Source organism: Sus scrofa, chromosome 4, assembly GCF_054392235.1.
Source record: "Sus scrofa isolate SSC_HxYL_T2T_F1_AM1 chromosome 4, Sscrofa_HxYL_maternal_Yorkshire_Landrace_v2.0, whole genome shotgun sequence".
Taxonomy (NCBI): domain Eukaryota; kingdom Metazoa; phylum Chordata; class Mammalia; order Artiodactyla; family Suidae; genus Sus; species Sus scrofa.
In genome coordinates, this window is record NC_139386.1 from 20,937,122 (window position 1) to 20,952,057 (window position 14,936).

Below are 14,936 nucleotides of genomic sequence, written 5' to 3' on the forward strand. Positions count from 1 at the left end.
CTGAAATTCAGTGAGGATAAGTGATTTATGCAAACTTATATACACAACCTAGTAAATGGTAGATTTCTTCATAGTCATTCATTTTTCCTTAAAATGCCTCAGAGCTGCCTGGTTTTACCTTTCCTCTTGGTTAAACTAAGTTTACAGAACTAAAAATAAAATTAAATTAACGAGAAAGGGCACAGACACACCAGCTTTGTTACAGGAACTGCTTTTTTTCTTTCTTCTTTTTTTTTTTTTACCCCTTCCCTTTCTTTTTTAGAATAAGAACTCCGATTCCAGATAATTGCAGTCCTGGAAATAGGACACAGTCTCATATTTTGAGAAGCTGTTCTCACATTTCCAGATCTCTGTAAGAGCCTGTCTTTGCAGCCTTGTTTAGTTACACTGTTGGCTTAAAGCTGATGCAACTGGTTTTCTTAGAACAAGAAGTTCCTGAAGAGATACTAACAAGAGATAAATCAGATTTCCTTTGTGTTCCAGTTAATTAAGAAAACAGATTTTAAGAACCTCAGGTCAGTTGCTGTCCCTTGAGTAACTCATGTTCCTAGGAAGAATTTTAAATGTCCTTTGAATGATAGAAATGAAGTTCAAGAGAAGGACATCTAAGAATTTGTTTCTGACTTATGTCATTAGAACAGCTCTTGCAGTTTGAGTTCTTTGGGTGGGGGATAAGTCTCCTTTATTATTTTTGTTTCTTCTCATGCCTTTGCAAACCCAGGCATACTAACATCTTGGGATTGAGTCTGTCCTTACATTACTGATTAGAGGAACCATTGAATTTAGTATTTTAATAAAGACTGTCTATGTCACGTTTGTAAGACTAATTACCCTGTGCATGCAGGTGTCCAACAAGAGGAAGAAATAAGTGTTTCAGTACAAGTCGTTAGAGATTGAAAATGATTTTAAATACTGTACAACTCCCTTTTAGGAATGACGCTTTGATTCATATTTATTCTTTGATAAATCTTTCATTGTTCCCATGTTTTTTAGAGTCCATTCTAACTCAAGGGTGATCTGGGAAATTTATAAAATGCTCTGATATATTCATTATAAACATTGTTTGTTTGTTTGTTTGCTTTTTGGCCGCATGCTCAGCATATGGAAGGGTTTGAATCCAAGTCGCAGCTGCAACCTACACCACAACCGTGGTAACGCCAGACCCTTAAGCCACTGCACCATAGTGGGAACTTCTAAACACAGTTCTTAAACTGAAAAATGAAAGTATTTTTCTTTTATCCCATCACTTATCAAGGAATTTGGGCTCATCCAAGGAGTGTGTTCTGTTGGTATCTGGGGGCTCCCTGGAGTTAAATTTAACACGCCTCCCTTTCCCTGTTTCGTTCCTTAATCTCTTCAGGAGTATTAAGGGTTTTTGCCTTGGCAATTTCCTACTCCTTTTCTTTAGTTTGAGCCTTCAAATATACCTGAACATAATAAAACCAGGTAGGTGAATATTGGAAGGAATGATGCATAGTTTTTTGCTTCCTTCAGACTGGACATAGTTTCTAGATAAACACAATGTCATGTGCATATTAAGAGCTTAGTAAATAGGGATGGAATGGCAGTGAAGATTGTGCAGCTCAGTAGGGACATACACAGATCCTGAATTCATCTCTTGTTTGTAGAATGAAAACCAAGGGACTTTCCTTTATAATGTTAGAGATTTGATGGGAAAATCAAGGAACACCTAAGGGGCTAAAGAAAGAAATCCCTGTACTCAGGTTGTTGAGTGTATTTGTAAGGTCCCTCTCCCTGTCTGACAATGACATTTAAAGATGTGTGGGCTAAATCAACAAGTGGAGAGGCTCCTTGGCCATAATAGAGGAGAAAGGAAGACATAAATGGAAGAAGAGGCAAAATGTATTGTTTCACCTGTGGAGTCTCCCCATCCTCTTCCCATAGGGTTACTGAAGGCTGCAGTAGACTCTGGTATTGTTTTCTTGATATGTTTTGCCATCTCCTTCTTTGACTGGGAAGCTACCCCAATACTGGGGAGCTTAATTATCATCACATCACCAGCTACTCTAAAAGTCAGCACTCTGGTCTCACTGAGCAGTGCCCTGGAGAATGCTGGACCCAACCCTGCTAGGTCTCATTTATTACAGATCAGAAGTCTGGCTTCTTTTGGATCCCTACTAGGTTTCCTCTGCTTCCACACAAGACTGCGTCATTTCAGCATTAACACAGTGTCTGTGCTATAGTGGGAATCACAGGATGCTGTCAGTGGCATAGTAGGCTTTTTTCCCCCAACTTGTGCTGGAATCATGGACGTCCTGTTCATTAGTTATATGTCCCTGGGCGTGTTACTTAATCTCTGAACTTCACCTGTAAATTTGGGGAAAGTAGTACCTACTTCCTAAAGTAATGATGGTTTGAAGAAAAGTAACCTCCAATGAATAAATGGTAACTACGAGCTCATACTACTATGAACGCTACCTTTTCTTCTGCTTTTCCTAACCCCTCATTCTAGGAGCTGCCAAATCTGTTGCTGAAAGTGAATCACACAGGGATTGTGAGAGCAGAGGGCTTGGAAACAGTAGACTATGTCATGCAGGTTGGGTCTCCAGCTAACCTAGTTCTTTGCTGCTGAGGTCATTCACCTTGGCAGTTGCAGCTAAGCAATGTGTGGTAGTTTTCCCTGTTTGTCAGTAATGCGAATGATTGCAAAGTAGAATGGATTCCTACCCCATAATTAGACTTGTGGTGAACACAATCCTGCAACAGTGAATTTCATGGCATTGGCCATTATGCTCAGCTCTGTATCCATATCTTGAATTGGAATGAACTCAGTAAGCAGTCAGGCACAGGTTCTCTTCCAGACAATAATAATACAATGCAGTTGTTTTCAACTGGCTTTTAAAAACCAAGCAAAGAGCTTCCTCCTGTAATTTATGTATATGAATTGAGTCCTATGCCTTTGGAGAATGACAGTGCTGATGTTGCCTTAGCAGACATTGCTCTGCTTAGCTGGATGCTTCAAGACCAATACCTAGGAGTTCCCATCATGGTGCAACAGAAACAAATCTGACTAGGAACCATGAGGTTGCGGGTTCAGTCCCTGACCTTGCTCAGTGGGTGAAGGAGCCGGCGTTGCCATGAGCTGTGGTGTAGGTCACAGACATGGCTCGGATCTGGCATTGCTGTAGCTTTGGTGTAGGCTGCTAGCAACAGCTCTGATTTGACTCCTAGCCTGGGAACCTCCATATGCCATGAGAGCAGCCCTAAAAAGAAAACCTAACCCAGGTGTCATCTCTGGCTATCTTTCCTCATTCCAGGAGGGACTTTCCTCCTCCTCAGGCTCCCTCAGAACACTTCTCCCAGAGCACCCACCACATTGTGTAGAAATGAATGGTTCATGTGTTGGCTTATCCCAATGAGACTGGAGACCCAAGAGGGCAAGGACCTTCCTATAGTCATTATGGCGCTTCCATCACCTAGCATGAAGCGGGAACTTGGTCCATTGGGCTGTAGTTGACTTGAACTTCTCTAGTGTGTTTTAAGGGCTTTCTTCCTCTTGTAACTCCAGCTTGAATTCAGATTGTCACTCAGGGCGCACACACAGGGTAACAAGGTCAGGTGTTTGGACCTCGAGTGTTCTGTGCTCGAATTACCACATAGAGAGAACCACTTCCCTCAGACATATACTTTCCGGATTCTCTAGCCCCCCCCCCCCCCCCCAAGGAGGCATCAGCTATAAAACCCTGACAGCTGATGATAAGCTCTGATGTTATGTTGGTTGCATTTATCTTGCTCCTTCCTCAAAACACGGGCCTGCACTGCCTTTGAGACATCCTCGCTGGTCTCCCCGTCCCTCTAGATTGGATTAGTAGATTTATGTGGTTGTTGAACACACGCTGCCGCAGAATGCTTGTGTTTTAACGCAGTCGGAACCCAGCTAATACTTTCGAAAGCAACTTTTAAGAGAAATTGATGTCCTGTGAACACGTTAGCAAGCTGTCATTGCGACTTTGTCAGCGGGCTCATCTCAGAGCAGCTGCAGACTCATTTTGAGATTGCCTAATTATTTATGCCCCTGGATCTCGCTCCTCTCCAGTGATAGGCTGAGACTGAGCTGGTTCTTAAATACAGGACAATATGCTGTGACTTAAAATAGGTCACTTTTCTATTATGTTTTCTCTTAAGGCTTTCTTCACAGAATTTTATTTCTACCAGCTTCTAAAGATGTAAACCTTTTCTTTCACAGACTTGCTTTTCTAGTGTTTGCAGATGCGAACACAACACGTCCCATTGTCAGTTTAAAATAAGCGTGTGTATGGTGTGTGTGTGTGTGTGTGTTTCGACAGTGAATTTAAATTTAATCCCAGTAAGTGCTTATTCGGAAGACCATCTTCTCTCCAGTGTAAACGTGTGCTTTTCAGTGTGGAGTAGATGTATTCCCCCCAAATAGGAGAGTAAATGGCCTTTTATTCAAATTGCATCTTTTGGATAATACTGGAAGCTTTATGATCAATCACTTCATTTTTCTCCACCTACAGACTTGGAGGGTAGGAAAAAGAAAGCATTTGGGGGCCAGTTTTTTGAATCAAAACAAATCAGGAATTGGCAAAACTGTAGTTTCCTGACTATTTACTGACCTGATTGGTATCATTTTCTGAGCTTGGGAGAACAGTATTCATTTTTATTTCATTTCTGCAGACCGAGTTTAGTAGGTAATGTGGAAACTATCTACCATAAATAAATTACTGCAAGATAACAGAAGTGGAATTTGTGCTTGCATTTGCCTGGTTCTTTTTTTTTTTTTTTTCCCCTCCCCCTCCCTTACATCTAGCTCTGCCTGGAAAGGACTGTAACATGCTTTTCAGGATGTTGAACGTTTTAACTTACAAAGCTTCATGGGGCCCTCAGCCGTTCACGCGTTTTACAAAACCTACAAAGGTGGCAATGACGAGGGAAGTTAGAATTCAACTTGTCATAGAGGCCTGATTTAACAATAGCTGAATCAAAAAGACGTGATTAAAATCACACTTCAAAATGTGAGGACACCCTGATGCCGTTAAACAGATTGCGTTTCTGAGCCACCTGCATCTAATTTGGCCTTTTCCTGGCTTTAAATTGCTCGACCCTTCTATCCACCAAATTTGCAAGACTGAAACTAGGAAATAGGGCAAGTGTTCAGAACATCCCCAAGTTGGCTTTGTCTGGGGCAGTGTGCCTGGCATCCCATAGTGAGATACTTCCTCCAAAGAACTGGCTCCCCATACATTCCTTCTTCTGTGAGGAGGGAAGTTAGAGGCTCCATATGGGAGGTTCCCATCGTGGCTCAGCAGTTAACAAACCCGACTAGCATCCACGAGGATGTGGGTTCAATCCTTGGCCTCGCTCAGTGGATTAAGGAACCGGCCTTGCCATGAGCTGTGGTGTAGGTCTCAGACACAGCTCGGATCCTGCGTTGCTGTGGCTGTGGTGTAGGCCAGCGGCTACAGTTCTGATTGGACCCCTAGCCAGGGAACCTCCATATGCCTCGACTATAGCCCTAAAAAAAAAAAAGACAAAAAAAAAAAAACAAAAAAAAAACCAAGATACCTCCGCATGATATGTCTTCATGGGCAGATAACAGGATGTGGTACTTTAGAGTCCAAATTAGGGGGCCCAGTCTTGGCTTTGCTTCCTGGGCCAAGGACTTTACTTTTCATCTAGAAAATGGGTATAACAGCAATGGTAACCACTCAGAGACCACTTCTCTAAGCCAAGCCCCACATTCAATATTTTCCCACCACCACCCTAAGAGGCAGGTTTTTGCCTTCAAAGTGGAGCGAGCACGAGGCTTAAAAATACCCAGTGACTGCCAAGGTGACATTCTTGGAATGCCGTGGATGTGGGCTATAAGACCGCCACACCCTGTTACCTGGTGACCAGCCACTTTTGAAATCACCTCCACTCAGGTGAATGATAACGTGTGCTCTGTGCTCTGCTGGATACAGTTTAATATTCTCGTTTCTCTATTGGATGCTGTTGGCGGGGCAGGGGGCAGGGGTGTTGACAGACTTTAGATACTGAGTGAAAAATCCACATGCATCTAGTTTTGTCCAGCATGGAGAGGACAACTCGTTCTGGCTGCATTTTTTAACTGGCTGCTGCTTTGACATCATGGTGAACACAGCCTTGGTGTCATATTCTTTTTCCATTAAAAAATATAGCATAGTTGCCCAGCAGGGCCCGAGTAGCTGGCAAGTAAGGACTCTCCTGGAGCAGGGCGGAGGTCATTGTCCTCCAGGGTGATGGGGCGGGAGCTCATGGGTTGGGACCAGGGGAGGGAAGATGTCGTACCCAAAGGTCATCTTCCTCCCTCAGGAAGAAAACCTGTCAGCGTGACCCCTTCCTGTAAGGGCAGTGAATTTAGAAGGCAGCTAATCTGTGTGTCCCCTGTTCTTTCTCTAAATGTAATTAAGAAGACTTTGAAGAGGGAATATTGTGCTAAAGCCCAGATAAGAACCTGTGCTCCATCTCCCTCCCCAAATCCCTGAAACTTCGTTTGATTTTAATATTTTTCTTTTGGATTCCATGCTGTTGCTGCGTGAGGGGCAGCAGGTGGGGAGGGTAGCAGGGAGGGTTCCCGGGGCAGCAGAAACCCTTGTGGAAAACGCATTTTTAATCTGGATGATGGCTCCGTAATGTAAGCAGTGCGAGTTGGCAGAGGAGGGAAAACTGTAGGATTAATGGCCTTGAGCCTAATTCTCTGATACCTTTTAAAAGGCCGGTTCACCAGCTGGCTTTCTCCTTTTGCTCCAGACACACACCATACCACACCACATCACACCACACCACACACACACACACACACACACACACACACACACACACGGTCTCCCATATCGCGAGGTGTTTTTTTTTGGTTTTGGTTTTTTCTTTTCTCTTTAGCCTTTTTTTTTTTAACCCCTTCTCTGAATCGTAATTTTAGCATCCACTTTGTGTCAAAGCAAGAGTTGTAACTGTGATCATATGCATCAAAGATGCTTAGAAGTTAAGAGTCTAAGAGGAAGACTTGGCTTTCCCGTATGAGAGATGACGATCTGCCTTGTAAAGTGATCTGAGTTTTTTTTTTTTTTTCTGGCACACTTTTTAAAAAATATAAACACTTAGTGATATGGCTCCGTGTGCGTGCTCTTGTGCTTGTACATCCTGCGTACGTGTGCGTGAATGCGATTTTCCATTTAAACCCTTGGAACCTGGCTTTTCCTCTATAAGTGAAAATAACAGACAATACATGTTATCAATTCTTGTGATGTTCCAGATACAAAAGAAATGCCTAACCTTCCTCATATTCCAGAATCTTACTGCTTTCCTCAAGTGCCCATCTAATGCCTTGCCCAGACCCCTGGAATCTGGAAGACCGGCAGCCCAGGGTAGCAGTTTACAGTTTTGCTTTTGGGTGTCCCGTCAGGTGTACGTGTACAGGTAATGAGCATTACTTGGGGTGCCGTTGGAGGCGCTGGGCAGGAGGCAAAAGGATTGTGACTGACTGTGGCAAACAACTTGATGAGTGTTTCCAGCAAGAAACCTTTGAAGTGGGTCGGCAGGAAAGAAGGAAAGGCGAAGCAGCCAGATGTGGGGGAAGAACGTTTCTTGTTGCCTAGGTTATTCCAGCCGGCACTGAAATACCAGTCCCTATTAGTTCGGTGGGTAAACATTCTCATTATTCTCTGTAATTTGCATTATTATTGGAAGGTAATTAATGACACTAACATTTTCATATAAGGCTCAGACCTGAATGGCTCTTAAATGACGTCCCTTCAGTCTTGCGTGAAGCTGTTTACAGTTTGATTTTGGAGGGCTGGAGATTGCTTCTGGTCTGTCCTGGCTCCGAGTGGACACTGCTGGTCCCACTCCCTCGTATAATCTGATTGCATTTGCTACACGAGTCAAATTATTTCCACCCTAGTCTGATGCCTGGCCAGCATGGGCACTCAGTTATGATAGCAGTGATTACAGTATTCCATAAACGAAGCATGGAAGCCTTTGTATGACTTTTCTTCCTTCTTTCCTTCCCCCTTCTTTCCTTCCTTTTTTCTCTCTTTATTTCTTTCTCTTTTTCTCTCTCTTCCTTTCTCTGCCTTGAGGGCATATGGAGTTCCCAGGCCAGGGATCAGACCCAAGCCTGCAGTTGGGACCTACATCGCAGCTGTGGCAATGCAGATCCTTAATCCGCTGTGCAGGGCCAGTGATCTACCTGCAGTCCCAGAGCTCCAGAGAGACCACTGATCCTGTTGCGCCACAGCAGGAACTCCTGTAAAACTCTTGTCTTCATGGCTGGTTCACGTCCACAGACAGCATCTGATGTTGGAGTGCTTGCCCCAAATCACAGATAACTCACACACACAAGTCTCTATTAGAGCCAAGCAAGCCGGAATGTTAGCAAATCGCTCCTTGTGACTTGCCAGCCTTCCTTGGTTTACCACCATTTTCATGATTTCATCTCAGATTTCCCATCCATGGTGGATTAGTTCACCCACCCAAAGGTTTTGCCAATTTGATACAGCAAGCCTAGGAAGCTTCTGGACATTGCATTCACCAGTTGATGCTTGATCCAGTCTGCCTGCGTAGACTCAGCTAAACACACATCTTCACACATTTCCATGTTTATTTTTACTGCCTTCTCCACTGCTTCCTGTCCTTTCCCTCTGCTGTCCTCTGCCCCTCCCCAGATGCCGTGCGGGGATTAAACTAGACGCCGCGACGAAGGAGGCAGCATCATTTGGAGCATGTTTTTTTATAATGTATTTAACTTGCCTGTGTCAGGATCAGCCAAGGTCTCCCTAATGACAAGGGACAGAGGTGGCAGTCGTGGAGAGGAGACATGTAGACTGTCCATGCTTTGCTTTGAAAAAGGGCCCTGGTTGTGAAGGAAAGATAATTAATTCAGAGCCACTTGAAATTCATTCCAGACAGGGACCTATTTCTCCCGTATTACTTTAAAAGGACTTGGAGGCGGGAATGAAGGCAGTGGGCAGTATTAGGAGTGTAAGTACAAATAGGGCTTCCTCTTTGTTGTGGTCCTCTGGACCGATGCTGTTAACTTTAACAGCATTGTAAAAAGGAGCTAGAATCAGAACCGTGGGGTTGCAGCCAGTTGCCTCACTTGCTCACCTTCCCACCAGCCTTGTGCAAAACTCCAGCACGCCTGCCATGTAGGAAGGGGTCCAAGGGGTATTTCCTCTGCTGCTTGCTGCCTGCTCCCCGTAAGTGTGAACCAGGAGCACAGCAAGGGTGGCAAGAGTTTTACCCGCTTCAGAGCGTGTATAGTTCCATGCTGAGGTGAGAGCAGAAGGCACCGGGGATTAGGGACAGGCTCAGATGGCAGGCACCGCACCAGGGGTTTATCAGCCCGCTTGAGTGCCAGTCTCTTGAATTGGTGTTGCCGTACCCCAGGGACGTCAGCCGGGATGCTTCTTGCCTCACTGCCCAAATTCCATTTGCACCCAGCAACCCTCGGAGGATTCTAGAGACCTTTTGTTTCTTCGTGCCATTCTCCCTGTAAGCTTCCCATATGGCCTTGGCATGGAACAGGTTGATCTAACCCTGCGGTATTAACAGCACAGCTTTGGTTGTTCTCAGAGACCTTTGCTTCTGTCCAAGTGGCTTTTCTGTGCCTCCTCTCTCAAAAGATTAGAAAATGCTAATGTTTTTCCTTTGACTTTTGCTCTTAGATGACTAGTGGAAAGTTCACATAGATAAGAAATATGGTGTATCCTAGATATTTTTGTTCCAAAGGAAATGACCCTCCTCAAAGAAAGAGGAGAGGACAGTACCTCACCCTTCATCAACCCATTCTCATTTTCAGTAGACACGTATGAATACACAGACATGCATGTAAATATACATGTATGTACATATGCATATATGTGAGTATAAATGTGACTCTGATGGGTCATGTGCTTTTCCAGGAATTCTGGAAATGAAACAGGGAACACAGTTTTAAACATAGAAGTTTATATTTTAGAATAAACTGTCTGCAGCCAAAGCCCCTGTTCACCCTCCCAGAGTGCTGCTACTTCTGTCGTCTTCCCATCTCAGCAAAAAACAAGTCCTCTCTCTCTTAATTGCTTGGGCGAGGAGCCTTGATCTTGTCCTTGACTCCTTGCTTTCCCTCAAGAAGAAAACAGGAACATCCTGTTTGCTGTAACTTTGGGAGACATCCAGAACCCATCCACTTCTTCTCTCCATGGCCTCCTCCCATATCTTGGCCATGGTCACCTCTCACCTGGCCATTGCACTGGCCGCCTAGTGCATCCGGGCTGGGTGCAAAAACATACAGCAGAGTGGGTGGCTTATTAACAACAAATATTTATTTCTCCTGGTTCTGGAGGCTGAGAGTCTGAGATTCGGGATGCCAGCATGGTCAGGCAAAGGCCCTCTTCTGCGTCACAGACTCCTTGCCATGTTCTTGTAGGGCAGAAGGGGAAAGGGAGCTTTCTGGGCCTCTTTACAAAGGCATAAATAGCATTCAAGAGGGCTCTACTCTCCTTGACCTTCCTCCCAAGACCCTGCCTTATAATACCATCACATCGAGCATTAGGATTTCAACAAGGATTGCCTCCTAACACTGCTTTTCCTAAGTCTCCCAGTTGACATATGTTCTCCAAACAGTAGTAGCAGTAGTAGAAGTGGTAGCAGTGGTGGAAGTAATTTTCTTCCCAGACTTAAGCTGGCTTTTGCTGGCCAGAATCCTCCCATTGAAAGTACCCTTATAAGGAGTTCCCATTGTGGCTCAGCAGGTTAAGAACCTGACTAGTTTCCATAAGGATGTGGGTTTGCTCCCTGGCCTCGCTCGGTGGGTTAAGGATCTGGCATTGCTGTGGCCATGGCGTAGGCTGGCAGCTGCCACTCCAATTCAATCCCTTGCCTGGGAACTTCTATATGCCACGGGTATGGCCCTAAAACGAGAAGAAAAAAAGTATCCTTAGAAGATCACTTATTTTGGGTATTTTCCTAGGTGAGTGCGTTTGAGACCTTGCTCCCAAGTCTTGAGGCAAAACCTAGCAGGGGGCTGTGTAGTGTTGAGGTTACTGGAATTCTCCACTGAGGGTCCAAACCTCAGGAGATGATTACACTGGAAATAGAAGGCACTGTCAGGGGGGTCAGCCTCTGCCGTGAGTGAACTTGTGCCGCAAAGGCCTTCCCTGCCCCTCACTCCTGCTCAGGACAGGGGACAGTGCCTTTAGCCAGGGCCCCTGGGATGGGGGAAAACACTTTTGAATATTTTCTGTGTCCAGATTAATGAAAAGCACAACAGATGCAGTGGCATTCGACGCTGCCGTTACGTACACGAGAGCTCAGTGACTTCATCTGAGATGTATCTTCAAAGACATTGAACCCTGGGCAATGATGTTGATCACACCCACTCTGTCTTCCTGACTTGAAGCCTTTTTTTTTTTTTTTTCCCTCAAGGGCATTTCCAACAAAGGAATATAGCTTTCAGATTTGTAAACTGCCGCCTTATTATCCTATTAGTCAATTACAGCTGCTGAAGAGCGGGGTAAGTGACAGTATGGCAGATTACAGCAATTTATTTGCCGTTCTCATCGTCTTGTTCAGCATATCATCAGGCTGTTTAAATTTAATGATAGGACTTTTACATGTGTTTTAGAGCAGTTAAAGTTGTAATCAAAATGTTTAGGGAAACCCCTACTGACCTGTGTAAGTGCCGCCTCCTTCAGTGTGGCTAGTAATGCCTTGTCGTCATTTTTATTAGCAAAGCTGACTCTAATTAGGAGAAGCAACCTATTTTCAAAAGGAAGTGGGGCTTGTTGGTGTAGACACAGCTCAGGAAGGATGGCACAGATGGAAATTTGTTACTGCGGTTGGTGTGCCGATAAGTGCCGAGTAGCTAAGTCTTCCTAAGAAACTTGATAGGGTCTGTGGGAATAGAAGGGGTTGTGGGTGTGAGGTCAGGATGGGGTGTACAGCCTGGCACTGGGAGTAGCATACAGGAAGGAGAGCGTAGGGAAAAGAGAGAAAAAGTAACTGCCCTCTCTGAGGTTTGGTTTTCTTTCAAGCTAAGGGCTATCGGTTTTGTTTGTTTTGTTTTGTTTTTCTTTTTGTCATAGTAGCTGCCATGAAACAAAAAATCTGTATGCAAAGGAAAAGAAGTGGAGTGTTTAGGTAGAATCTTTGGATCTCATGGGATAGGAAGAGAGAGTGGAGGACCTGGTTACCATGAACTGGTTCCCACCTTCTGCTTCATTGGTAGGCATGAGAAGCTGTTATTAATTGAATAATGGAAGGACCCCAACCTTGGGTATACCCAGTTTAAACTTTGCTGTACTCTCTGGTCCTCACTGATAATTACAGACTCACTTCACTTTTATTGAGCTCTCAGGATCGCATATCAATTGTAAAGTCAATAATACCTTGCCTCCTATGAGTTTAACTTCAAGAGTTTAATATTCATATCCTTAGGCAAATGTTAGACCAGGGTTTCTCAACCTTGACACCACTGACCTATTGGGTTGGGTAATTCGTTGTTGGGGGGGCTGCCCTGTGCATTATGGGATGTTTAGCAGCATCCATGGCCTCCACCCCACAGGTGCCAATACTGGCCCTGCATCACCCAATTGTGACAAAAATGTTTCTAGATGGTGCCAAAGGTTCCAGGGAAAGCAAAATCAACTACTCTTGATGATTCAGACTTGACATTATCACTGGCAAATAACTCAGACTTTTGGTCTACACTTAACAAATATATGGTGAATCTCCACTCCATGTAAATCAGCCCAGAAGATACTGAAATAAGATACTTCTCTTATTGTTTTGTGACAGTGTGTAGTACCTGTTGATGCAAACGATGCATCCCAAATTTCAGAGTATTTGGGGAGATTTTTTCATTCATTTTTTAAATCTGATATTCTTTGAAAGTTATTTCAAATGCTTCTGGAAAAGAAATCACTATTTTGTTATATAAAAATTGTACATCATGTGCCAGAGTCTAGCTATAGGTTTTTCAGAGTTTGCAGGTTAATCGAATAGCCTGGTATTTATTGCATGCTCTAAAGCAGAGTGGTGGTGTTGCTTGAACTTTCTTAGGCAGCCAGATCTAAAAATGATTTCGTATTTCTGACACATCACATGCCTTCCATAATGAAGGACCATTGAGTGCAGGGTATTTTTTGTATACTTCTTTTCTGGAGATGGATTGGGTTATTAATAGTGCATAGAGCATGGGCTTAGGTAGCCTGCATTACTTAGTAGTTTGGGGAGCAGAAGGTAAGTGCTAAGTGACAACAGATGGTACCAGAATTTAAATAAAACTTGATATCAGGATCCAAGGCAGTCAAGAAGTCAAAGGGGAGGAACTGGGGCTTGAGCAGGCTCTGATAGAAAGATAGAGCTTGGATAAGCAGAGAAATGGGGAAACCAAAAAGAATCCACTACAACGATATAAAGCAGCATATGTCTTCTTTAGAAGCCATAGTTCAAGGTCATTTAGCTAAGACCCTAGAACAAAGAATGGCCGTGTATGTACCTTGAGTTCCAGCAAGCATTCAGCTTTCTCTAGACCATTTACCGCCCCATTAACGAACCCTTATTATCCTTTCTAGGATATATAAATATGGTGGTGTGATTCTGTGGTGTTAGCCATTAGGATTTTGCAGAATGAGAAATATTATGTGACTTTATTCAGCCTATTTCCCAAGCTGTTAAGCAACTAAAAGATTTGACTCATGCTCTCTCTATTGACAAGGATCATGAATCTATATGAATGTAATTGTATTATTTAATCTATTATTATATCACCTATTTTTATTATCACCATAATCTGGAGACAGTTCATTACAGCATAAAATGATAACCACCATGAAATGACTTGACATGTATTTCTCCTAACTTCCCGTGTTTATCTAGGTACCACAAGTCTGCAGAATTTTTGCCTTTAGTATTGTTAAAAATAAGTATTCTGAGAAGTATTATAGTTGAATGGAATAGTTTTATTGTTATCAATTTTTTGACACTATCCATCAAATTGTGGATATTTGATCAAAAAGGAAGTCAGATAAGCAATGAGAAAGGGAGAAATTATTAAATGAAAAGAATAAGAAGAGAATTGAAGACATTTCTGAAAACATATTTTGCTTAGTGGTAAATCCTTACAATATTTTTGGGAGATTGAATATGGTGTGGTCTTTCTTAGTAGAGGCAAGATAAAGAAATATCTCTGGGTCGTATAAATATCATTCTGAATGAGCCTATAGCTCTATCTAAAGAATTATTAGCCAGTAGATGTCTTAGAGAATTAAAGTATGGCCAGAAAAATAAACATAACAGTATTTGTTAGACATTACAAAAGTCAGAGAAAGGTGAATCACTTTTCATGAAAAGAAAGCTTTCTTAGTTAAACTGTTCAGCAGACATTGTATTATCCATAACATGTTTCCAATGATTTATTTAGTTCCTATTTTATAGATGTGTAGTGGAGGCCCAGAGATTAACATACTCAAAGTCACACACTAATAAGTTGCAAAACTAGGATTCACACACTGGCCATCCAATTTCAGACCCTAAATGTGTTTTGGGGTTCTTTTTTAATCCTAGGATTTTTAGCCTCCTATATTAAATAGGGCTCTTAACTAGGACTGTTGAAGTCCTTGAGCAGTTTTGCCCAAGTAAACAATGTGAATGGAGTTAGGATCAGGTTATGTATCAGGCATTATCTCTGTAGGGTTGTGGGTCACTACTGAGGTAAGGGTTTGATTCCCAGCCCAGCACAGTGGATTAAGGATCTGGAATTGCTGCACCTGTGACATAGGTCACAGCAACAGCTTGGATTCAGTCCCTGGCCCCAGAATTTCCATATGCCACAGATGCAGCCAGGAGAAGAAAAAAAAAAAAGAAAAAGAAGGCAACATAGGCAGGTAAGAAGCCCACCTTCTGAAGCTGGGGAATGAGATGAATATAATTGGCTTGGTTAGCTTGAGCTA

General features: G+C 43.2%; 1 protein-coding gene and 1 long non-coding RNA gene across 5 annotated transcripts in view; one reads left to right on the top strand and one right to left on the bottom strand.

Moving 5' to 3' along the window:
• Positions 1–14,936, top strand: part of EXT1 (exostosin glycosyltransferase 1) — a 290,691-nt gene that overhangs the window by 195,555 nt on the left and 80,200 nt on the right. The gene's annotated exons all lie outside the window — the stretch shown is intronic.
• Positions 1,319–5,538, bottom strand: LOC146403720 (uncharacterized). Its single transcript, XR_014843456.1, has 2 exons — positions 5,475–5,538; positions 1,319–5,257 (listed from the first exon to the last, which is right to left on the bottom strand). It is a non-coding gene; the product is annotated as an uncharacterized LOC146403720 (long non-coding RNA).